Consider the following 21,124-nt stretch of genomic DNA (forward strand, 5'->3'; position numbering starts at 1 on the left):
AATGCTACAAAATTGGAGGTTGGGGTGTGGGAGGGGGCGAGCGCTCTGGCTGGGGTAGTGGGTCTGGGGTGGTGGAGCCAGAAATGAGTCAGGGTGAGGGAGGAGGGTCCAGGGCTTGGACAGGGGATTGGGGTTGCTCAGGGGTGAGGGGTTGCTCAGCTGAACTGAGGCGGTTAGGAGAGTGGTAGGGCTTGGGGCAGGCGTGTGTTGAGGGCAAGGGAAGGGGTCAGTCTCCGATTGTCATTAACTCAAACAGCTCCTGGAAGCCAGCAGCAGTCCCGCCTGGCTCCTACACGGAGGCAGGCAGGCAGCTCCCACTGAGCAGTACCTGGACAATGGAACTGTGGAGGCGGTGATTGGGATGGGGGCAGTGTGTGGAGCCCTGGCTGCCCTATGGTAGAGCTGGAGGGGGGACATGCCATGGACGAGGCCTTGAGGAACCAATACTCCCATGCCAGGGTTGATCTTCTCACTGCAACAGTCCCATTCCCGAGTCACTTCCCACCCTTACTTCCAGCGCGGTAATGTCCTGGCAGCAGTGTCGCATCCTTGGGAGCAACTGAGTGTAGTGCAGGGGCATCAGGGTGGCTGGACACTGCAGCGTGGCGGGTCTCCAGCAGTTTCCTGGCAGAAGCCAAAACATAGGTTTGTTCTGCTCCTCAGTCCACCGAGGATAAGCTGAACCCTTTTATACTCCGTCTCCAGTCGGAGCATGCCCAGAGAGAGGGTGAAGGGTGTGGCGTTTTCAGCCCACATGGTACAGTTAACCCTAGCAGTGCAGTTTCAGGGTTGATACAACCTCATCACAGACAGCATTTCCCAAGTTTTGGGGATTAGCCAGGAGTCTTTAGGAGTAACCCTCCTGTAGGGACTGGTCACAAATACCTTGGGAAACAAAAACCTGGGCATTTTGCCTAGTTCCAAGCACTTGCTGGGAATTCATCCCTGGGAGCATCTGAGGCTTTCTACATCAGAAAGTTGCAGAGCTGTGGAGGGAAGTTACAGCGCCTGGCAACTTTGAAGGTGTTAAACATCGCGGGCACCACCCAGCGCTGCAACTCCTTTTGCAGCGCTGCCGTACTCCCGTTTGTCTGGGTGTAGGGATCCCAGCGCTGGTGATCCAGCGCGGTAATCCAATGTAGACACTACAGCGTTTTCTTTGTTTTTGACCTCCGTGGAAGGAGAAGCCTCTGGTATCAAGCTGGTCTCCTTTCCAGTTGCTCTCTCGTCCGGGAGTCCCCAGAGCAAGCAGGTCTCCTCCTGCGGTTTGCTGGGTGGCTCCGGGAACGAGAGAGCACACCGGGCGAAGCGGGTCTCCTTTCCCGGTTTGCTCCTCTCGTTCCTGGAGCCACGAGCAAGAGGTTCCTCCCTGCGGTTGCTGGGTGGCTCAGGGAACGCCGAGAAGCAAACCGCGGCGAAGCGGGTCTCCTTTCCCGGTTGCTCCCTCGGGGTCCCGGAGCCCAGAGCAAGCAGGTCTCCTTCACTGCGGGTTTGTGGGTGGCTCCGGGAACGCGAGAGCAAACCGCGGGCGAAGCCGGGTCTCTTCCGGTTTTGCTCTCTCGTTTTCCGGAGCCCAGAGCAAGCAGATATCCTTCCTGCGGTTTGCTGGGTGGCTCCAGGAACGAGAGAGCAACCGCGGCGAAGCGGTACCTCTCCCGGTTGGCTCTCTCGTCCCGGAGCCCAGAGCAAGCGGTCTCTTTCCCTGCGGTTTGCTGGGTTGCTCCGTGAACGAGGAGAGCAAAAACCGCGCGAAGCGGGTCTCCTTTCCCGGTTTGCTCTAGCGTCCCGGAACCCCCATTGAAGCCGCCCAACAGCGCTTTGCAGTGTGGCACATCTAACCACCACTTGGCAGCGCCTGGTTGCTGTAAGGTGTGGCCACTTGCAGCGCTGGCCAAATACCAGGGTACTAATACAGCTGTAACAACCAGCGCTGCAAAACTTTAGATGTAGACATGGCCTGAGACAATATCGTCCTAAACAATTGAACTACCCTGTGACATGTGCACTTACTTCTGTCAGTTGCACCATTTGGGGTCTGCTGCTGTTCACCTTTCAGAGTGGAGATTTAAAACATACTGTTTCTCTGATAATATGTCCAGCAGCTTGGAGTATTCTCTCCTGTTGACTGAACTGCATTTGAATTTTCTCCATGTCATCATGCAGGGATAGGGGAAAAAACAAACCTAAAATAAAAAATGATGGTCATTTATCTGAAATTTCCCAATAAATCTGAGCTACAATCTGTCAAACAACACTAACAAGCAGTTAAATGACCAAGGAGCCTTCATGAAAGATAGAAACCCATATCACAGACAGGTAGAGAAGACACTTTCATTTCATTTAAAGTGAAATTCCAGACTAGGTTACATCTGATGTCTCAGAATTAGGAAGAGAAAATTCTCCCCTGATCCACTGAAACCTGCTTCACCCAGCGCTGTCTCATTAGTTGTTATTTACAGAAGTTTTAGCACTTCATAACGGGTGGAAAAAAACAGCCGACCTTCCAGAAGTAGCTTTGCCAATAGAGGGAAAAGGGGATTTGAACAGTGCTGGGGATCCATGAAATCCCCTTCCAGGTCAGTGACACTTAGCTTCTGCCAGAGTGACTCTGATTTAGGATCAAAGACATCCAAGCACCATTCCCAAGCATGGACAGCCAAGAACGTGACCTCACGGACACGTTGGGAAGTGAAGGAATATGAAGGGGTGAACTCTGCATGGCTCAGACACAAGGTAACAGTTCTAGGGTGATGGGGAAGGACGGAATCTCTGAGTCCCCCATCTCCTTCCAGTGTCACAGAGCCTGAAATGACCCTTATTTCCCTGACACTGCTCCAGCTCTTCATCATATTGAAATATTTTTATATGAGAAAAAAGTCAACAGAATAACTGCTGTTCTGCACAATGCAGGGTAATGTGAGAACAACTGGGAATGAGATGATCTGTCCTCAGAGAGGAATGTGGCAACTCGAACAATAACTTTGCACTGAGAGGAGGAGTATAAATGTGAATCTCCAGGTTTGTTCAGACAAGGAATGTGACGGTGGTTAGGTCAGATCAGGAGGAAATGTGCTAGATAAACCCACCCACTATCCATGGCCCATGTCTTTACTGCAAGAATAGCTCTGTCTTTTACATCAGGAAAAGAACTCAAGCTAGCTAACTTCATGGCAACCACAGTGATGAGACCCAGGTAGATTTTATCTCAATGTAGCTGGTTGAAGATACTCCCCATTCCCCACCTGGGGTGATGACATTCCTGGTAGAAGGACACCCACTCCCATGACTCGACAGGACAATGGAGTTGATAGAAAGGACCACAGGATCCACCCCAAAGATGGACGAGCTTCAAAGTGCGCAAACTTGTGTGTGGGAGCTGAGGGACCTCAATGGCAAAAGCTGCAAACAGCCTTAACACTCACTACCTGGGAACTGTCAAAAGAATTAAAGAAAAAAATCTTCTGACAGCTCTAGAGAAGGTTTTTATGAAGTTTATCTCCTTTACGGATTCTCGGATGTTTAGAAAGGCCTGAACTATGAGCGAAGCTTTTCCCACACTCGCAGCATTCATAGGGTCTCTGCCCGGTGTGGATCTGTAAAGTGTAATAAGGGTGAGCTGGTGAGAGAAGAGAAGCTTTCCCGCACTCACTGCATTCATAGGGTCTCTCTCCGTGTGGACTTCTGGTGAGAGATAAGGGAGGAGGAGTGAGTGAAAACATTTCCGCACTCACGGCATTCATAGGGTCTCTCTCCTGTGTGGATCCGCTGATGTATAGTAAGGTTTGAGCTCTGAGAGAAGCTTTTCCCACACTCGCAGCATTCGTAGGGTCGCTCTCCCGTGTGCATTGTCTGATGAGAGATAAGGGATGATCTCTGAGTGAAGCTTAGCCGCATTGTAGCATTTGTAGGGTCGCTCTCCCGTGTGGATTCTCTGATGAGAGTTAAGGGTATATCTCTGAGTGAAACTTTTCCCACACTCACAGCATTGATAGGGTCTCTCTCCTCTGTGTATTTCCTGATGCCTACTAAGGGCAGAGGTACGATTGAAGCTTTTCCCACACTCACAGCATTCGTAGGGTCTCTCTTTTGTGTGGATTATCTCATGTCGAATAAGGCCTGAATGGTAATTGAAGTTTTTCCCACACTCACTACATGTATTCTCTCGCTTCTCCGTGAGGATTTTCTCCTGGGACGTAGTTTCCTTGAGGTCCCTGGGAGTTCCCTGACAATTAATGGGTTCATCCACTCTCTCCTCTGAATGGTTTCCCTGCTCTCTCTCTTGTCTATGGTAACTTTCATCAGCTTTTCCCTGATCACAGGGGCTGGTCACGCTCCCTTTGGATCTTAGCAGTAATTCCCCATGCACTTCGGCAAGCTCAGCATCTTCCTGGTGAGGATTCTGCTCCTCGCTCTCCCTCACCACCCCATCACCTGCTAGAAGAGAGGAGAAATCTCAGAATTGGGGATGGAAAGACAAAGAGCAAACTCAAGTAAGTGCCGGAGAGACAGACGATAAAAATCAGTGACTGAATTCCCCCAAACTCATCCCCATAGGGGAGAGTGGAGGGGATCAATTCTGCTCCACACCCAGGACCGGCCTTTAGAGTTGGCCGTACGGGTGCCCCACCCAAGGGGGTGCCGAGCGCAGGGTTTGGATTCCCATCTGACCTGCTGCGAGAGGCTCGCTGGGCTGATGAAAATGGCACAGGGAGGCAGATAAGCAGCTGCGTGGGGAGTGGAAGAGACCTGAGCTGCAGGGGCAGTTGGATCGACCAGCCATCAGAGCCAGGTGACAGCTCCAGAGCAGAGGGGCCTCTCCACACACACAGTCCTTCACACACGCCTCAACATACACACACTCCTCATATCCTCTCCTACACACACACACAACACACCCCACCCACCCACCGGGCTCCCCTGCATCCAGGTCACTTCCCCACCTGGGCTATGCTGAGACATCAGGAGCAGCTGCTTCCTGCCCTCCCTTACACAGCCTGCAGGGAAAGTGACCTGAGGCAGGAAGCCCTGATGCGCTCCTTGCTCCCCTCTCCCAGCCCCCAAGGGCTGCGTGGGGCAGGGGAGCAGCAGTCCAGTGGGGAGTGAGCAGCAATGCCAGCTGCTTTGTGCATCTAGGTCAGGTTCCCACTTGGGTGCAGGAGGATGCAAGGGTTAGGGGCAAAGGGGGCACACTGCATGGGTTGGGGGCTCAGGAAGTGGCAGGTGTTGAGGTGCAGGGGGCAGGGTTTGGGGTGAAGGGGGTATGCACCACGCAGGGGTTCAGGATGCAGGGGGCATGACTGAAGGGGGCACAGTCCTGGGATTAGGGGCACAGGAGGGAGGGGAAGGGGTTGGGGTGAAGGGGGCACAGGAGGGGGCAGGTGTTGGGAGGGGTTGGAGGGGGCAGAAGTTAGGAGTGAAGGGGGAGCAGGTATTTGGAGCGAAGGGGGCACAATGCAGGGGCTGGAGGGAAGGGAGAGTGGGGAGCCCGGTGAGCCCATGGGGGACAGAGGGAATGGGGGGGTGCCATGCCTATGGGAGCCAGGGCCACCAAAATGCAAGTTTGTCCCGGGTGCCATTTCCCTAAGGCCAGCCCTGCCCACACCCCATCCGAACACTCAGTCGGAAGGGAGGCAGCTCCAGCTAAGCTATCAATCACCATCTGTAGGAAGCCAGGAGTGAGATCTGCTGCGGACTGTCCTGAGCTCACAGAGTCTGTGTGGGGAATCCCAGCTGGTTCTCTCAGGCACTTACAGTTTCTGGGTTGGTTTAATGTTTCCTCACCTGTCCAGGGACGTCTCAGGATCTCGTTTTCCTCTGAACCCTGGAGATCCAGCATTTATGGCTCTTCTTCTCCTTCCAGCTGGGAGATCACAGAGAGTTTGGAAACTGGAAACCCTGCTCAAGAGAAAGAAAACAATAGAGGCAGGAGGATACTTTGGCTACTTCTGGTATAGATGGTGACTAAACAAACCTCTGCGAACCAGGAAATGAGAAGTTAATGTAAACACCCCCCCGTTCAATGCAACCTTAACTTTGCCCCCAACCCTTAACCCTGCAGCTGGCAAGAACCACTGAGGATGGTTCTGTGTGGGCCGTTCAAAGGTTAACAAACTGCCACAGGGACTCAGGTATTCAGCTCAATGCAGCAGTAACGGGATGAATTCTATGGTCTGTGGTATAAAGGACCTCAGAGTACATGAGCTAATAGTAACATCTGGCCTTCAAAGCTGTGAACCTATAATCGATCCGAGGCAAGACTAAGAGAACGTGTCACTGTCTGTGCTGTGTTCACAGATGGGAATCCCAGCATCTACCCACATGCCTCCAGCTGTGTGCACTGGGCCAGCTGTAGCTGTGACTGGCTGATGGAGGGATGGGTTGGAGCAGCTGGGCAGAGCTGTGCCTGTGCTACGCAGAGAGGTGCATGTGAAACTTGGGGGGCCAATTCTGCCTCATTTCTGTGCTGAGTGTTGTAGGCTGTGTCAGCAAAGGTGCCCAAGGGTGTGTTCTTGTCATGGGGATTGTCAGCACCTGGTGGCGTATGTTGGAGAGTGATCTGTGGGACTTAGTGAGGGGTAAGTGAAGCAGTGACTCACAGGAAAAACCCAGGTGAGGGCAAAGGGGTGGTAACACTGTGCAAGTCTCAGCTGGTCTGTGTGCAGGAGGTTCAGTACTGGAGAGCAGCCCAGGGGGAGGAAGCTTCTGTTTGCTATGATGGAGATGAACCCGATTATCTTAGCAAAGAGAAGTTGTGAGACTGTTCTGCTGGACTGCTCTGTTCCCAGAGCGCTCTGTAACAGGGGAGGGCAGAGGGCTAGTGTGTGTGTCACTGGCATGTCAGGGGCAGCTGGCTGAAACGCAGGACAGAGCAGGAGGTGGCATTGTGTGAGTGGCATGAAACCTTTAACTTTTCATTTCCCTTTCTAAGAACCGAGGGGACGGGAATCCTACCCGGCAAGGTCACATTCTCATAGTTCTCCTGCATGACGTCTCTGTAAAGGGCTCTCCGAGTGGGGTCTAGCAGAGCCCCCTCTTCCCTGGTGAAATACACAGTCCACCTCCTCGAAGGTCACCGGCCCCTGAAAGAGCAAGAGTCCAACACTCAAGTACCTGCTGCCCCACTCACAAGCCCCACTATTCATGGGGGAAAGCAGCCAATCAAATGGAAGCTCTGAGAGAGAAACAGTCGGCAGAGTCCTATCCCCACACTGCTGAGAGCAGCCAGGGGCACCATGGTGAGAGAAGCAAAGAGAGACCCCTTGTCTCTGCCTGCAGATCCATCACACACCTACTAGCCAGAGGCTGATACAACCCCCATGGTAGGAACCCAACACCCTCCCCACTGCCAGCAGCTGGATGTGAGGGGCCAGGACTATCTTCCCTGCACCTCCCTGGTGGGGGCCCCCCCTTTCCATGTCACACCAGCCCCTGGCTAGCAGGGCTGAGGGCTTCAGCACTGGGAAGTCTGGTCAGTTTTCCCAGCCCTGCCCAGGAGGTTGGTTTCTCTATTTCCTGCTTTCACAAATTAGGGAATTTTCTCCCCTAACACCCAAATGTTTGTTCCTAGAATCTAGGCCCACGTTAAACAAGTCCCAGCAGGTTTGTCACACTCTGTCCCCCTCCCTTTCCTCACCCAGTGTATTCCCTGCCCCCTCCAGCCCTAACTCCCCACAAGTTGCCACCTCTTCAGTATTTCCTGCCCCTCCCCCCTCCAGCAGGAACCCACTAGCAACCCCTCAATAAACCCTACCTGAGCTGGCGCCACTGCTAGCCAGAGAGCCACCCCGACGGCCGGGCCGGGGCCGGGAGGTGTTTAATGCCGTCCTTTGCCCTGCAACCCCACCCACTCCCACCTGCTCCAGCCCCTCCCTGTGCCCTGCAACCACCCGCCCCCACAGCTGCTCCAGCCCCTCCCTGTGCCCTGCATCCCCCTCTTCCCCCGGGCTGTAGCGCTCGCCGGGGCTGCCTGCAGCGGCTGGGATCCAGCTGACACCCTCTGCTGCTACACCAGCCCCTGCCCCTCTCCTGCCCCCTCCTGCGGGGCAGCGCGGGGGGGCGGGGACACGCTCCTGCCGCGGAGAGGTCAGGGCTGGGGGGGGTGTGGTTTATTGCGCGGGGGTCACAAGCCCCCCCAGCTCTGCCACTTTCCCCGGGAAAGGCGGGGGGGGGGGGTTCTAAGAGGCACCGGCTGGCAGAGGGAGAGGGGGGCGGGGGCAGGGTCAGGGACCTCCCTTACCTGATCTAGAAAAAGCGGAAAGCGGCCCCGGGGCAGGCTGGGAGATGTAGTTCCTGACTCTCCCTGGACCGGAAGTGACGTTGGTTGGGCGCGAACAAGCCGAGTTGCAAACGCGCGCGGGCTGCTCCGGCTCTGCCTGTCTCGCGCGGGGCCGTTGGAGCCTCTCCCGGGGCCGGAGAAGGGTTTGTGCCGTGGGGGCTCTGGGCATATGCGCAGATCGGGAGGCTGCGGGGTGAGACCGGGCTGGGGGGCTGGGAAAGGGTTAGGGGAAATGTCTGTGCAGCCTGGGGGGGGGGGACATGGCCGGGGGGGGGGGGGAAGAGCAGGTGACCCCCGAGGAGCGGGGAGAGAAAGGGGGGGGGCTGAGATCCCCTCGGATTTACCGCTGCCCCCCCGTGGGGACCCCCCCTCCTCTCCCGTCCTGCCCCCTTTCTCCCTAGAGAGCAACGAGCATGCACCCAGGGGACCCCCCTCCCCCCAAACCCTGAGAAGTTCCCTGTTCCCCTCCCCCCATTGTGCCCCATTTTCTCTGCCCTTCGCCAATGGCCAGTTCAGATCTCAGGTTTTGGGTGTTTTCCCCCATTTTCACCTGCAGGGATTTGTCCTTGTGTGGGTGGGAAATGGTTCCCCGAGTGATTTCTGAATGGGCAGAGGCTGGGGGGCCTGAGACAGGGACACCCTGGGCGGCTGGGGGGGCCCCTCTCTGCTGGCAACAGGGCGTGGGAAGGGAGGGAGGAGCAGTGTCCCCGATAGAGAGGGGCCCAGCCCCAGATTTTCTAGTCCAACTACTCCTCTCCTCTCCAACTTTCCCTCCCCCCATCACTAGCTAGTCACATTCCCAGACCCATTGTGGCCACAATACTCCCGTTGCAGCCCCTCCCCACAGCCAGCGACCTTCTGACTCCAGCCCGCTCCTTTCCCCTGTGAAAAGACATCACCCAGGGCTCCCTCCTGGCCCTCTGAGTGTGAGGCAAGAAGAATCCACCCATCCTGTTGTTGATTCAATATCCCTGTATAATCCCCTCCAATTCCTCTCTTCTCTTGAACTGTTGAATGGTGACATAAAATCTCCCCACATGTTGATGCTTGTCCCTTATATTGGCAAATATTTAGTTTGTGCCCCATTTTCTCCTCAGTTCTGAAATACTGATATTGAATTCTCGAAAATCTTCCTGCTTTTCTCTCCAGGTGTGTGACTGAGATCAGGGCTTATCGTACTGAGCGTGGCCTGTTCTGCCAGGCACTGTGCAGACCCCAGCTGAGATCTGGACCCTGTTCTGCCAGGCACTGAAGAGACCCAGGTGAGATCAGACCCCACTGTTGTGCCAGGTAAAACTGAGACCTGCACCGAGATCACAGCCCCCCCTTGTGCCAGGCAGCGCTATGACTGTGACCCAAACCGCTGCCTCCATTGTTCTGGGCACTTCGGAGACCTCGACTGAGATCTGTGTCCCCATTGGGCCTGGCATTGCACTGACCCTAACAAAGATCACACCCCACCACTGTACTGTGCACTGCACAGACCCTGACAGAGATCCTGCCCCCACATTTTGCCAGTTGCTGCAGGAGCCCTAAACAAAATCAGGGTTCCTGTAATGCTGGGAGTTGCATAGTCCCCAACTGAGATCAGGCTTCCTGTTGTGCAGGGCTCTGCACAGACACTGACCATGATCAGGGTCCCCATTGTGACAGCTGCAGAAAAGACACCAAAGATATCGCTACCCTGCTTTCAAAAATCCCCAGCTCGCCCCATCCCCAGCCGCTCCCCCCCCAGCCCTAACCCCCCAGCGTACCCCAAACTCCCAGCTCTTCCCAGCCCTGACCCCCCCCGGCCTCTAAATCCCCTGGGCACCGCTCGCCAGGGCACAGCTGGGGGGAGCTGGGAGTTTGGGCTGCGCTGGGCGGGTCAGGGCTGGGGGGGAGCTGGGAGTTTGGGGTGCGCTGGGCGGGTCAGGGCTGGGGGGAGCTGGGAGTTTGGGGTGCGCTGGGCGGGTCAGGGCTGGGGGAGCTGGGAGTTTGGGGTGCTCTGGGGGGGAGCTGGGATTTTGGGGTGCGCTGTGGGGGTCAGGGCTGGGGGAGCTTGGAGTTTGGGGTGCGCTGGAGGGGGATCAGGGCTGGGGATTGGTGGCTGTTTAGAGGTCACAAGCCCTCCCAGCGCTGCCGCTGTATTAAACCGCTCCCCGGGAAAAGGCGGGGGGGGCGGTTTCTCAGCAGGGGAAAAGGAGAAGGGGCGGGGAGACGGTCTGCCTAGCCCCGGTGCAGGCTGGGAGATGTAGTTCCCGACTCTCCCTGCACAGGAAGTGACGTTGGGGAGGGCTGTGGATCTGGCTCGCGCGGGGCCGTTGGAGCCTCTCCCGGGGCCGGAGAAGGGTTTGTGCCGTGGGGGCTCTGGGCATGCACAGATCGCGGCGGGAGAGCCCTTCATTAACCCCCCCGCGCCCGGGCCCTGCCGTGCTGGAGCCGCCCTGGGGCCGCCCTGGGCTCTGCCCGCCCCGCTGCGGAGCTGCAGCTCCAGGTCCCGGAGCGAGCCCCGGGGGGAAGCCGGGCCGGGTGGTGACTCTGCCCCAGTGTCCGGGGGGGGGACCCGGCATCTCGCAGCGCCGGGATCTGCTCGGGGGGGGGTAGCGCCCGCTGGGGGCTCGGAGCTGCTGTCCCCGCAGGAGCCCAGCACCCCCCGGGCCCGGCCAGGATCTGCCCTGGGGCCCCGCGGGACCTGGCGGGGGGAGGGGCCTGGCCCCAGGGTCCCTGCGTGGGGCTGGGCGAGGCTGGGGGGTGAGACCGGGCTGTGACCCAAACAGCTGCCTCCATTGTTCTGGGCACTTCAGAGACCTCGACTGAGACGTTTGTCCCCGTTGGGCCTGGCATGGTACTGACCCTAACAAACATCACACCCCACCACTGTACTGTGCACTGCACAGACCCTGACAGAGATCCTGCCCCCACATTTAGCCAGTTGCTGCAGGGGCCCTAAACAAAATCAGGGATCCTGTAATGCTGGGAGTTGCAGAGTCCCCAACTGAGATCAGGCTTCCTGTTGTGCAGGGCTCTGCACAGACGCTGACCAAGATCAGGGTCCCCATTGTGATAGGTGCGGAAAAGACACCAAGAGTATCTCTACCCTGCTGTTAAACCCCCCCAGCTGGCCCATGCCAGCTGACTCAGGCTTACAGGGCTCAGGCAAAGGGGCTGTTTAATTGCAGTGTAGATGTCTGGGCTCAGGCTGGAGCCAGGCTGTAGGACCCTGCGTGGTGGGAAGGTGCCAGACCTTGGGCTGCAGCTCCAGCCGGAACATGGACACCACAATTAAACATCCCCCCAGCCTGAGCTGTGTGAGCCCAAGTCAGCGGGCACGGGCCAGCCGCCGGTGTCTGACTGCAGTGTAGACATGCCCACAGGGACAGAGAGGCCTTGTCAAAAAAGGCACAAAGACTAAATAGGGCAGTGGTGGGAGGCGACTCTCCATTTTACAGATGGGGAAACTGAAGCTTAGAGAGCTGAAGTGATTTGCTCAAGTTTGCATGGAGAATTTGTGGCAAAACTGGGAACTGAACCCAGATTGTTTCAGTTCTTGCCTCTTCCCTTATCCACAAGCCCAGCATGTGTGTTCAGCATTGCTCTGGCCTGTATCTGCCTTGCATTGGCTTCCAAGGGAGACTGTGGAATTCCCTTCACTGGAGGTTTTTAAGACCAGGTTAGAGATTCACCAGTCTGGGAATGTCTAGGGATACTTGGTTCTGCCTCAGCACAGGAGGCTGGAGTAGACGCCCTCTCAAGATCCCTTCCAGGCCTGCATTGAAATAATTCTCTTTTGTGCTGTGTCCTGTTCTATGCTGAGCTGTTTTGCATGTTGCATTTTCTAACTGTGATTGCACCATGTTGTGTTGCATAGTTTTATGGTGCATTGTTTTGCCTCAGATGATCATATTGGTCCCTTTTGACCCTAAAGTCTATGAGTCTATGAGCTTGTTTAGTGTCTATGTTGTGTTGGTTTGAGTTGAGCTATTTTGCATTGTGTACTTTTGTCCTAAGATGTGTTAGTTTGCATTGTGTTGCTTTCTTCTCCTTAGTATTGTGTCATTTTATGCTATGCAATGTAGTTTTTTGTTTTGTTGTTGTTTTTTGAATGGCTTGACATCATCATGTTGTGCGGTTTTTCTCTGTATGTTGTTTTATACATATATATCGCATAGCATCCTTGAAATGTAGGGCTAGATAGGACCTCAAGATGTCATCAAGTCCAGCTGTCTCTGCTGAGGCAGGGCCAATTATATGTTGATTATCTCTGACAGAGGTTTGTCTTACCTGCTCTTAAAGACTTGCAGGAAAAGAGACTCCACAGCCCCCCTTGTAAGACTATTCCAGAGCTGAAGTACCTCAGCTCTGGTGACACGCACACAGATTTTAGTAGTGAGCAGCTGTGGAGAGAGAGGAGACCCCAGTGAGTGGGCAGCTGGGTAAAGAGACTAAAGTTGGGAGGAGAAACATTGATGTGTGCAAGGTCTGTGACAGAGCTAAAACTAGATCCCAGTTCTAGTGCCACCGTCCTGTTCTTCTGGGCACTGAAGGTCTCTGCCATACTGGCGTTTTAGGCACTGGCGCAAACCCTTAGTACAGACAGACTTTACACTAGTGCACTCTGGCACTGGTGCATCATGTCCCTATTTGAAGGTTTGAAGTGGTGGGGTGGGAGGGGCAGTGACCTCACAGAGGCCTGGGGCTGGCTGACCAGTGCAGCTGGTAAGGGAGGGGCAGCAGTGAGTGCTGGAGGTATGAGCGAGGAGCACAACCCCACAGGACTGGACACTGACTTCTCCTGACTCATGACACACACACCCAGCTGTGTGCAGGGACTGCAGCTGAGCTGCCCTGTCAAGACAGCCTGTGCATCCGTGGACAAACCATCTCTTCCTGCAGCCTAATACAATGAGGTGTGGGGACCTTTCCAAGCTGCGGGTTATGTGGCTCTGGTGTTAACGGGGTATGTTCCTGGCTCTGTCCCTGACCTGCTTGGTGACCTTGGGGAAGTCACAGCCCCTCTCTGTTTTCCTCCTACCCATTGTCTCTTTGGATTGTGATCTCTTTGGGGCATGGACTGTCCCTCTCTGTCTGTGCAGTGCCGAGCAGAATGGGGGTGCCGATCTCAGTCAGGTTCTCTGCCATGTGCTGCACGGTGGGGCCCTGATCTCCATCAGTGTCTGTGCAACAGAAAGCACAGCTTATAGACTCAGAGACATTAAGGGCAGAAGGTAGAGGTGTATTTCAGATGATGTCTCATCAGTGCCTTTTCTAACAGTACTAACCCTTTTATGTGTCTGCTGGAAATACCTCACGTGATGTATCCTAGGACTGCATTAACCTATTTCATGACTGCATCACATTGGCAGCTCATAATTATCCTTTGATCAACCAGTCTCCTCTGTCACTTCCAATCGATAAATCCCCAGCTTATTGCAAAATTATACACTTGGGGACTAACAACTAGAATTTGTGCATTGTTCATTTTCATCCCATTTCTGTTACTCCAGCTTTCAAGGACATGCAGATTTTCTTGTATGATTTTCCTGTCTTCCTCCATATTGGCAATCCCTCCTGGCTTTGTGTCCCATTCCCACTTCTTGTGCCAAGATCACTAATAAAAGTGTTGAGTAAGATTGGTCCCAAGACTAATCTGAGGAACTCCACTAGTAACTCCCTCCAGCCTGACAACTCACCATTCAATATGATCCCCTTGTAGACTCTCCTTGAACCAATTCTTTATTGACCTTTTGGTTCTCATATTAATCCCCATCTCCAATTTAACAAATAGTTTCCCATGTGGAACTGTATCAAAAACCTCACTCACGTCCAGTTCAGGTTTCTGTGGTACAGTCTACCTTTTGTAACACCATGTTTTATTGATTTATAGTGCTGAAGGCTGGGAGGAAGTGTTAGCAATAGGCTGAGAATGGCCATGTGGAGGTAGGGGATGGGATGGCAGACAGTGGGGTGGGGGAGGGATGCGGCATTGAGGTGTATCTGGGAATGTGTTTTGTAGGAGTCTATGTCTCTGCTCCCTGTGGCTGTGGTGCATTCCGTACCAAAGCAGCATGTCAGCAGAGCAGACGCACACACTGTAGCTCTGTCTGTAACACGCAGCGTTCACTGCCAGACGGGCTGGGCAATTTTTTAGAGACCCAGCTTGATATTCCTGGCTGGGGTGGGTTCAGTTGGACGGGGGTCTGGGGCTCTGATAGTTTGCGATGTTCCTTTTTGCATGGTCAGTTCTTTCCATTTATTGTTTTACCTCCACCTATGCCCGAGGCCGCTTTCTTCTTAACTTGCTTCGGTTATTTCACTTCCAGTTTTTAAATGGGCTCTAAGAATTACAAAGCTGAATGAACGATAAACAAACAGAAGCATTTGAATGTTGGCCCATAGCTGGTAGAACTATACCTAGTGATGGTCGGCTTTAATTTCCTGGTTACCTCTAGCATTTTCTGGTGGAGTGGATAAAGCAGTGTCAAAGAGCCTAATGCGCCTTTTTAGGGCAAAAGGTGTTAGCTCTCTTAGGAACATGTCACCAGCCAGGGCTTGTAGTCTTTCAGGAGAGGTGCACTGGGTTGTATTTAGGAATCTCAAAATGAAAGTTGAAGACGGCTGGTTCACAATATCCAATGAAATCTTGCAAACAATTATACAAATGGACCCTACTGCTGTTAAAACAACATGGTATTAATACTGATTCAAAACTGACATTAAAATTACGAGGTAAACACATGAGAAATGAACTGACACCTACTTACCATTTCTTATTGCCTAAAATTTTGACACCCGCTCACACCATCTTTTTTTAAAAGCGCTGCCCAGCACACAGTCATGTTAATGAATGAGAGCACACCCTTTATTGACTGCTTTGTGTTGCATGATCATCTGATTAAGCACCTAATTACAACTTTACCACTGTAAGTGGAAATGCATCAACCCAGATTAGCTCCAAGTTGTTGAGATGGGAATGAAAAATTTCTAAATTAAATACATGGCAGAATGGTTAATGGGGAAAATACACTGAAATGCCTCTACCCAGTCCTGTTGACTTCTCCTAAACCCTCCATGAGTTCTGGCCTCTTGGTCAGCTTGGCTCCCAGTCTCGCAACGGCTGTGCCCTCTCCCAGCCTAACCCATTTTTACTGCAATTGTTCATCCTCCTCATCCAGGCAGGGGGTTGGCGCTGCAGCCCCTAAGGTACCTGCGTTAATCACAGTCTCTCGAACCAGGGCTATTTAGATTTCAGCTAATGATTTATCTGAGTTACTGACTCTGGGAGGTGGGAGAGAGGAGAGGCTGAGAGGGCATTTGCTCTTAGGGCCATGTTCAACCCTGGTAGGCTCCTGTTACCTCGTTCTCCACCCTCCCCCATGTGTGTCTGCTCATGTGTCAGTGTGTCACCTTCTGATCATAATGCCACTGGCTTCAGCAGAGCTCCCAGACAGGAACTACATCACAAGAGGGTTACGGTACTGAGAGTAAAATACATCTCAAGGAGAGAGTAATTATCCTGAAATGAAACATTCCAGTCTAGGAAGTGAAAGAATTCAAGTACTTCATTACTTAAAATTATGCTTGAAATGATTAGATTTTTATGAATAAATTGCAATAAATGTTGATTTCACTGTACACAGACAAATGAAAAATAATTTGTATAGGTAATATACAGAAATGCTTCTGGAGAGAGTGGAGTTTGATTTAAGGATATTTACACGGTATATTTTGGGTGTGACATTGACAATTTCTCTTTGAACGGTTATATGATTTGGCTTTTGGAATCTCAGCAGTTGCTCTTATTAAATAATTGTTGTCTGATGACCTCCCCTAACTTCCCACAGCTCTGAACATTGAAATTGTAAACACTGAAAAAAGGGCTTAAAAATAAATATCGCTATCTATTGAAATTAAAAGAAAGAAAGAGACAAAATGAATTTTGACAAACCCACTTAACAGCAATTGCAATATGTTAGGGGTTGGAAATTCACAACTAGGGCACCAACCTTAATTCTGCCCTGTAGTGACACCAGGCAATTGCCGTAGGGCTACAATTTAGGCATTTTAGTGTATATATTCCCAGATTACAAATCGGTATAATCTAAAGACACATGAGATCTTTTCCTCAGGATATCACCATAACTGGTTTGTTTCTCCTGTTGGTAATTCCCAGAAATGAACAGATTATTAACGTTTTGTCAGTTATGAAGTGGCCATTTCAGATTTCTGGGGAGTGTCTGTTGTTTGGCACTAGGGGCCAGGTCCTTGGAGAGATGGAACCTTGGTTTCATTTTAACTTCTCCATGCTCAGCAGCTTCTGGAATTTGGTTCAAAGTATTTACATGTTTCCCTGCCCTGTTGTTAAAAGTGCTGCTTTAGAAAGTGGGGAAGGGCAGGAACTGCCTGCAGGATCAATAGCTGAGTCCCTTAGGCCTTGGCTACATTCACACTTTACAGCGCTGCAACTGGGGTGTGAAAAAACACCCCCCTGAGCGCTGCAAGATACAGCGCTGTAAAGCATCAATGTAATCAGGGCAGCAGCGCTGGGAGTGCGGCTCCCAACGCTGCACGCTACACCCGTAAAGGAAGTGGTGTACATGCAGCGCTGGGAGAGCTCTCTCCCAGCGCTGCCGCTCTGACTACACTCACTCTTCAAAGCGCTGCCGCGGCAGCGCTCCTGCAGCGGTGCCGGGGCAGCGCTTTGAAATTCCAAATGTAGCCATACCCTTAGATAGTTATAGCTCATCGGAAGGAAGATGGGGATTAGTGGGTGTCTGGGGATTTGATAATAAACATACAAATATCATTGTTCTTAGTGAATTTTCATCTTCTAATTCCCATAACCCACTAATTATCCCTGGCTGCCCCCGGTCTTCTGGGGAGGGAGAACTAGTAAACTCCTGTGGCCAGTGTGGAACCTAAGGCACAAGGATCTTTCCGTGGCTGACTCAAAGTCACCCAGATTGAAATTCACTTCACTGGATGAATCCCTAGTTGCTGAGCTCCGCAGACGGGTGGAGAGGTGTATTCCATCCCCCATTCTTGAGCATGGACCCCCCTCCAATTCTCACCCTGATCTCAGACACTACCCCAGCCTTCCTCTTGCAGTGATGGACGCACTTGATGCTGCCAGAGCCATCTGCCATGGGATCTAGAGGGGGCAGAGGCTGAGCTCCAGAACTGCTCCCCCTGCCCACAGCCCCCAAGCTGTGCTGGAGTTGTCCTGACTTTCCAATCTGCAGATGGGTCCAGCTGTACCCAGCCCGTGCACCCTCCACACACAAACTTTGTCATAACAAACATGCCAGGATTGGGAAAGACCATCTGGGGCTTGCTGCAGTCTCCCTTTGCTGCTTTGAGGGGAATGGGGTGGTCCCTCATATAGGATACAAAGATACCCAGTGGCAGAAGGGAAATGTAGTTTCTTCCAGGGGTTTGAAATGTTTGGTTTAGAGTCCTGAGCTCTGTCTTCCTGTTTGTCTCCTTCTGCCACTTTCAGATCTCTTGGAGAGACAAGGTGGGTGAGGTAATTTTTTTAGAACCAATTAAAAATAGCTTTATGGTATACTGGGACCAACATGGGTACAACAACTTTCCCCTTTGTACCCCTTCCCCATCTCATCTCCCCCTCAGCGGAGACTGTCCCATGTGCTAGGAAAATAAGGGTTCAGTCCTGTAACTGGATTGGGTCTTGCCAGCACTAATATGAGTGAAAGCCTGTGTGCATTAATTACAGCAGCAGCTCTGGGACTCGACCCACAGGGAGAAGAGATGGGAGTGAGCAGGTTATGTTTGTGCCAGGTGTGAGTTACTCATGTGGGAATTCTGCACCACTGGGTATGCACAGAATTCACGTCCAGCTCAGAATTTCTTTTTTTTTTGGCGTGAAGAAGATACATTCTGCCTGAGAAGTGCTACAGTTCTGCCTTTCACCCACCAGAGGCCCCTGTGGCACCAGAACAGGCAGCATTCAGCTGGGTTCATCTTGGTGGTGATTTGTTGCCCCGAGCTCTACCCCAAATGAGAAGAGAGTTAGTGGGTGGAACTTGGGAGAGTCCTGAGACGGCTGCCTCTGGGGGTGGGGACAGGGTGGTCATTCTCTACTCGCAAGAGGATGTGAAAACGGCACAGGAGGAGCAAGTGTCCCCTATGGAGACTGCCCAGCCCCAGGTTATCCAGTCCCAGACGCTTCTTCCCCCACCATACCCCAAACCTCTTCACCCCTCCAACCATCAATTGCCAGTCTTCCCTCGCTGCTAGCCCTTCCTGACTGGCAGAGACCCTCTAAGCCAGTAGTGTGTCAGGGCTCAACCTTCTGGCTGAGTCCTCTGACCACTTTCTTCCTCCCTTGGGGTGCCATGCCACAGGGGCCACACAAATCTACATTGCTTAGGCTTTGGCTTCAGCCCCAGGTAGGGGCTCAGGGCCCTGGACTTCAGCCCCATGCGCTGGGACTTAAGTTTTCTGCCCTGGGCCTCAGTGAGTCTAATACTGGCCTTGCTTGGCACCCGCCCTGAAACCTGCTAGTGGCCCCTAGCGGGTCCAGGACCCCTAGTTGAGAACCACTGCCTTAGCCTACAAATCTCAGCAATGTTCAGGTTACTGCCAGTCATAGAATCATAGAATATCAGGGCTGGAAGGAACCTCAGGAGGTCATCTAGTCCAACCCCCTGCTCAAAGCAAGACCAGTCCTCAACTAAATCATCCCAGCCAGGGCTTTGTCACGCCTGACCTTGTCCCAAAGGACCAGTCACTTACTGAGGTCAGTTGAATCTTAGATCTCACAGCAAAGACAATACTTGTAGCCAGTCCTGTAATAACCTGTATTAAGACTTATTTAAAAGGAAACGAGAGTTGTTTACGAAGTTAATGCAGGTAATCCTATAGTTGGAGACAAGTTACAGTCTTAAATTTCAAAAGGTAATAGAAGCCTCTATAATAAGCAAGCCCTGTATCTTCCTTAGGACTAACTCAGGCTAATCAGCTTGGGATCTCTTGCTTATGCCTAGAATCTTTGTCCCCCAGAGTCCAAGCAGCATACAGATAATCAGTTCCTTCTGTATGGGTTTTTTTATCCCCTTCCTGCCATGTGCTCTGAGGTGCAAACTGAGCTAATGAGAAGTCAAGAGCACAACAACAGTCTTTTGTTGTCTTTAACGTCCCATAATAGTCTTTCTGGTGTTGATGAACCTTTCCTGCCAGGCAGGATGTAATGCATTTGGTTGCCAGTCAGCACTTCACCTAGGTAAAGTCTCTCTCCTGTCTGGTGATTTACAGAGCCACAGAGGCTCACAATGCAATTAGTCAGATATTAACCCAGGCAGCAACTCACAAGCATTCAATAAAGTGTAAACACATTCTTATAATCCTAGTCCCTAATACTAACACGGGTGAGTCAGACTGATTCCAGCTATATGTTTGTCCCTGTTCCATGAAGACATGGGGGCTTTTGCAAGAGCTAACTTCTCATCTGCCAGTGTCACAGGCAGGATGGGCAGGGATGGTGTCTCTAGCCTCTGTTTGCCAGAAGCAGGGAATGGGTGACGGGGTGGATCATTTGATGATTACCTGTTCTGTTCATTCTCTCTGAAGCACCTGGCATTGGCCACTGAGCTAGATGGACCATTGGTCTGATGCATTGGGCAGCTCTGACATTCTTATGTTCACAGTCTCTGTCAGGAGTATCTACTCATTTGGACTCACTGTGGGGCCACAGAAAGAAACAAGATGTTCTGAGGCAAGAAGGCCCAGTCTCAGAGCCCCAGGGCTCATGCTTCCCAAAAGCTAAAACTAGGCCCAGCCCATGAAAGGGGCACTGCCAGGAGACACTGTATAAAGGCTGGAGCATCAAACAGCTTTGTAAACCTGAGAGAGCTGCCTTGGGAACAGTGACAGGGAGAATTCCCCAGAGTGACTCCTTTGATTCTGCTCTTCTCTGGCCTTTGGTTCATAGAATTATAGAACTGGAAGGGGACCTCGAGAGGTCATCTAGGCCAGTCCCCTGCACTCAAGGCAGGACTCAATATTATCTAGACAATCCCTGACAGGTGTTTGTCCAGCCTGCTCTTAAATATCCCCAGTGATGGAGATTCCACAACCTCCCTAGACAATTTATTCCAGTGCTTAGCCACTCTGACATTTAGGAAGTTTTTTTCCTAATCTCTATCCTAAACCACCCTTGCTGTAATTTAAGTCCATTGCTTCTTGTCCTATCCTCACCGATTCAGAAGAACAATTTTTCTCTGGCATCCTTGTAACAACCTTTTATGTACTTGAAAACTGTGATCATGTCCCCTCTGAGTCTTCTGCAGACTCAACAAACCCAGTTTTTTCAATCTTCCCTCATTGGCCATGTTTTCTAGAACTTTATTCATTTTTGTTACTCTTCTCTGGACTTTCTCCATTTTGTCCACATCTTTTCTGAAATGTGGTCCCCAGAACTGGACACACTACTCCAGTTGAGACCTAATCACTGCGGAGTAGAGCGACAGAATTACTTCTCGTGTCTTGTTTACAATACTCCTGCTAATACATCCCCAAATGATACTTACTGTTGCAAAAAAAGTGTAACTCTGTTGACTCATATTCTGCTTCTAATCCACTATTACCCCCAGATCCGTTTCCACAACACTCCTTCTTTGGCAGTTATTACCCATTTTGTATGATTGTTCCTTCCTAAGCGCTGTACTTGCATTTGTCGTTATTGAATTTCATCCTATTTACTTCAGACCATTTCTCCAGTTTGTCCAGATGATTTTGAATTTCAGTTCTATCCTCTAAAGTCCTTGCAACCCCTCCCAGCTTGGTATCGCCTGCAAACTTGATAAGTGTAACAGAGAGACTCTGCTGCTGGGTGTTTTTCACCATGTG

General features: G+C 52.0%; 2 protein-coding genes across 9 annotated transcripts in view; both read left to right on the forward strand.

Annotated features, from left to right (window-relative positions):
* Positions 1-21,124, forward strand: part of LOC127039398 (zinc finger protein 501-like) — a 110,439-nt gene that overhangs the window by 64,789 nt on the left and 24,526 nt on the right. For 5 of the 8 annotated variants that reach the window (XR_007770955.1, XR_007770956.1, XM_050933100.1 and 2 more), the window contains exon 1: positions 9,501-9,565. The exons of 1 other annotated variant lie outside the window; for it this stretch is intronic. The gene's annotated coding sequence lies outside the window, so the exon portion shown is untranslated. Of the gene's footprint in view, positions 1-9,481; positions 9,566-21,124 lie in introns of those variants that run through there. 2 more of the 8 variants (XM_050933102.1, XM_050933101.1) reach the window with 2 other exon arrangements.
* The window catches only part of LOC127039361 (zinc finger protein 345-like), a 255,743-nt gene continuing 244,088 nt past the window's right edge, over positions 9,470-21,124 (forward strand). The window contains exon 1 of the mRNA XM_050932929.1: positions 9,470-9,537. The gene's annotated coding sequence lies outside the window, so the exon portion shown is untranslated. The remainder of the gene's footprint in view (positions 9,538-21,124) is intronic.

This window comes from Gopherus flavomarginatus, chromosome 23, assembly GCF_025201925.1.
Source record: "Gopherus flavomarginatus isolate rGopFla2 chromosome 23, rGopFla2.mat.asm, whole genome shotgun sequence".
In the NCBI taxonomy this organism is placed as follows: Eukaryota; Metazoa; Chordata; order Testudines; family Testudinidae; genus Gopherus; species Gopherus flavomarginatus.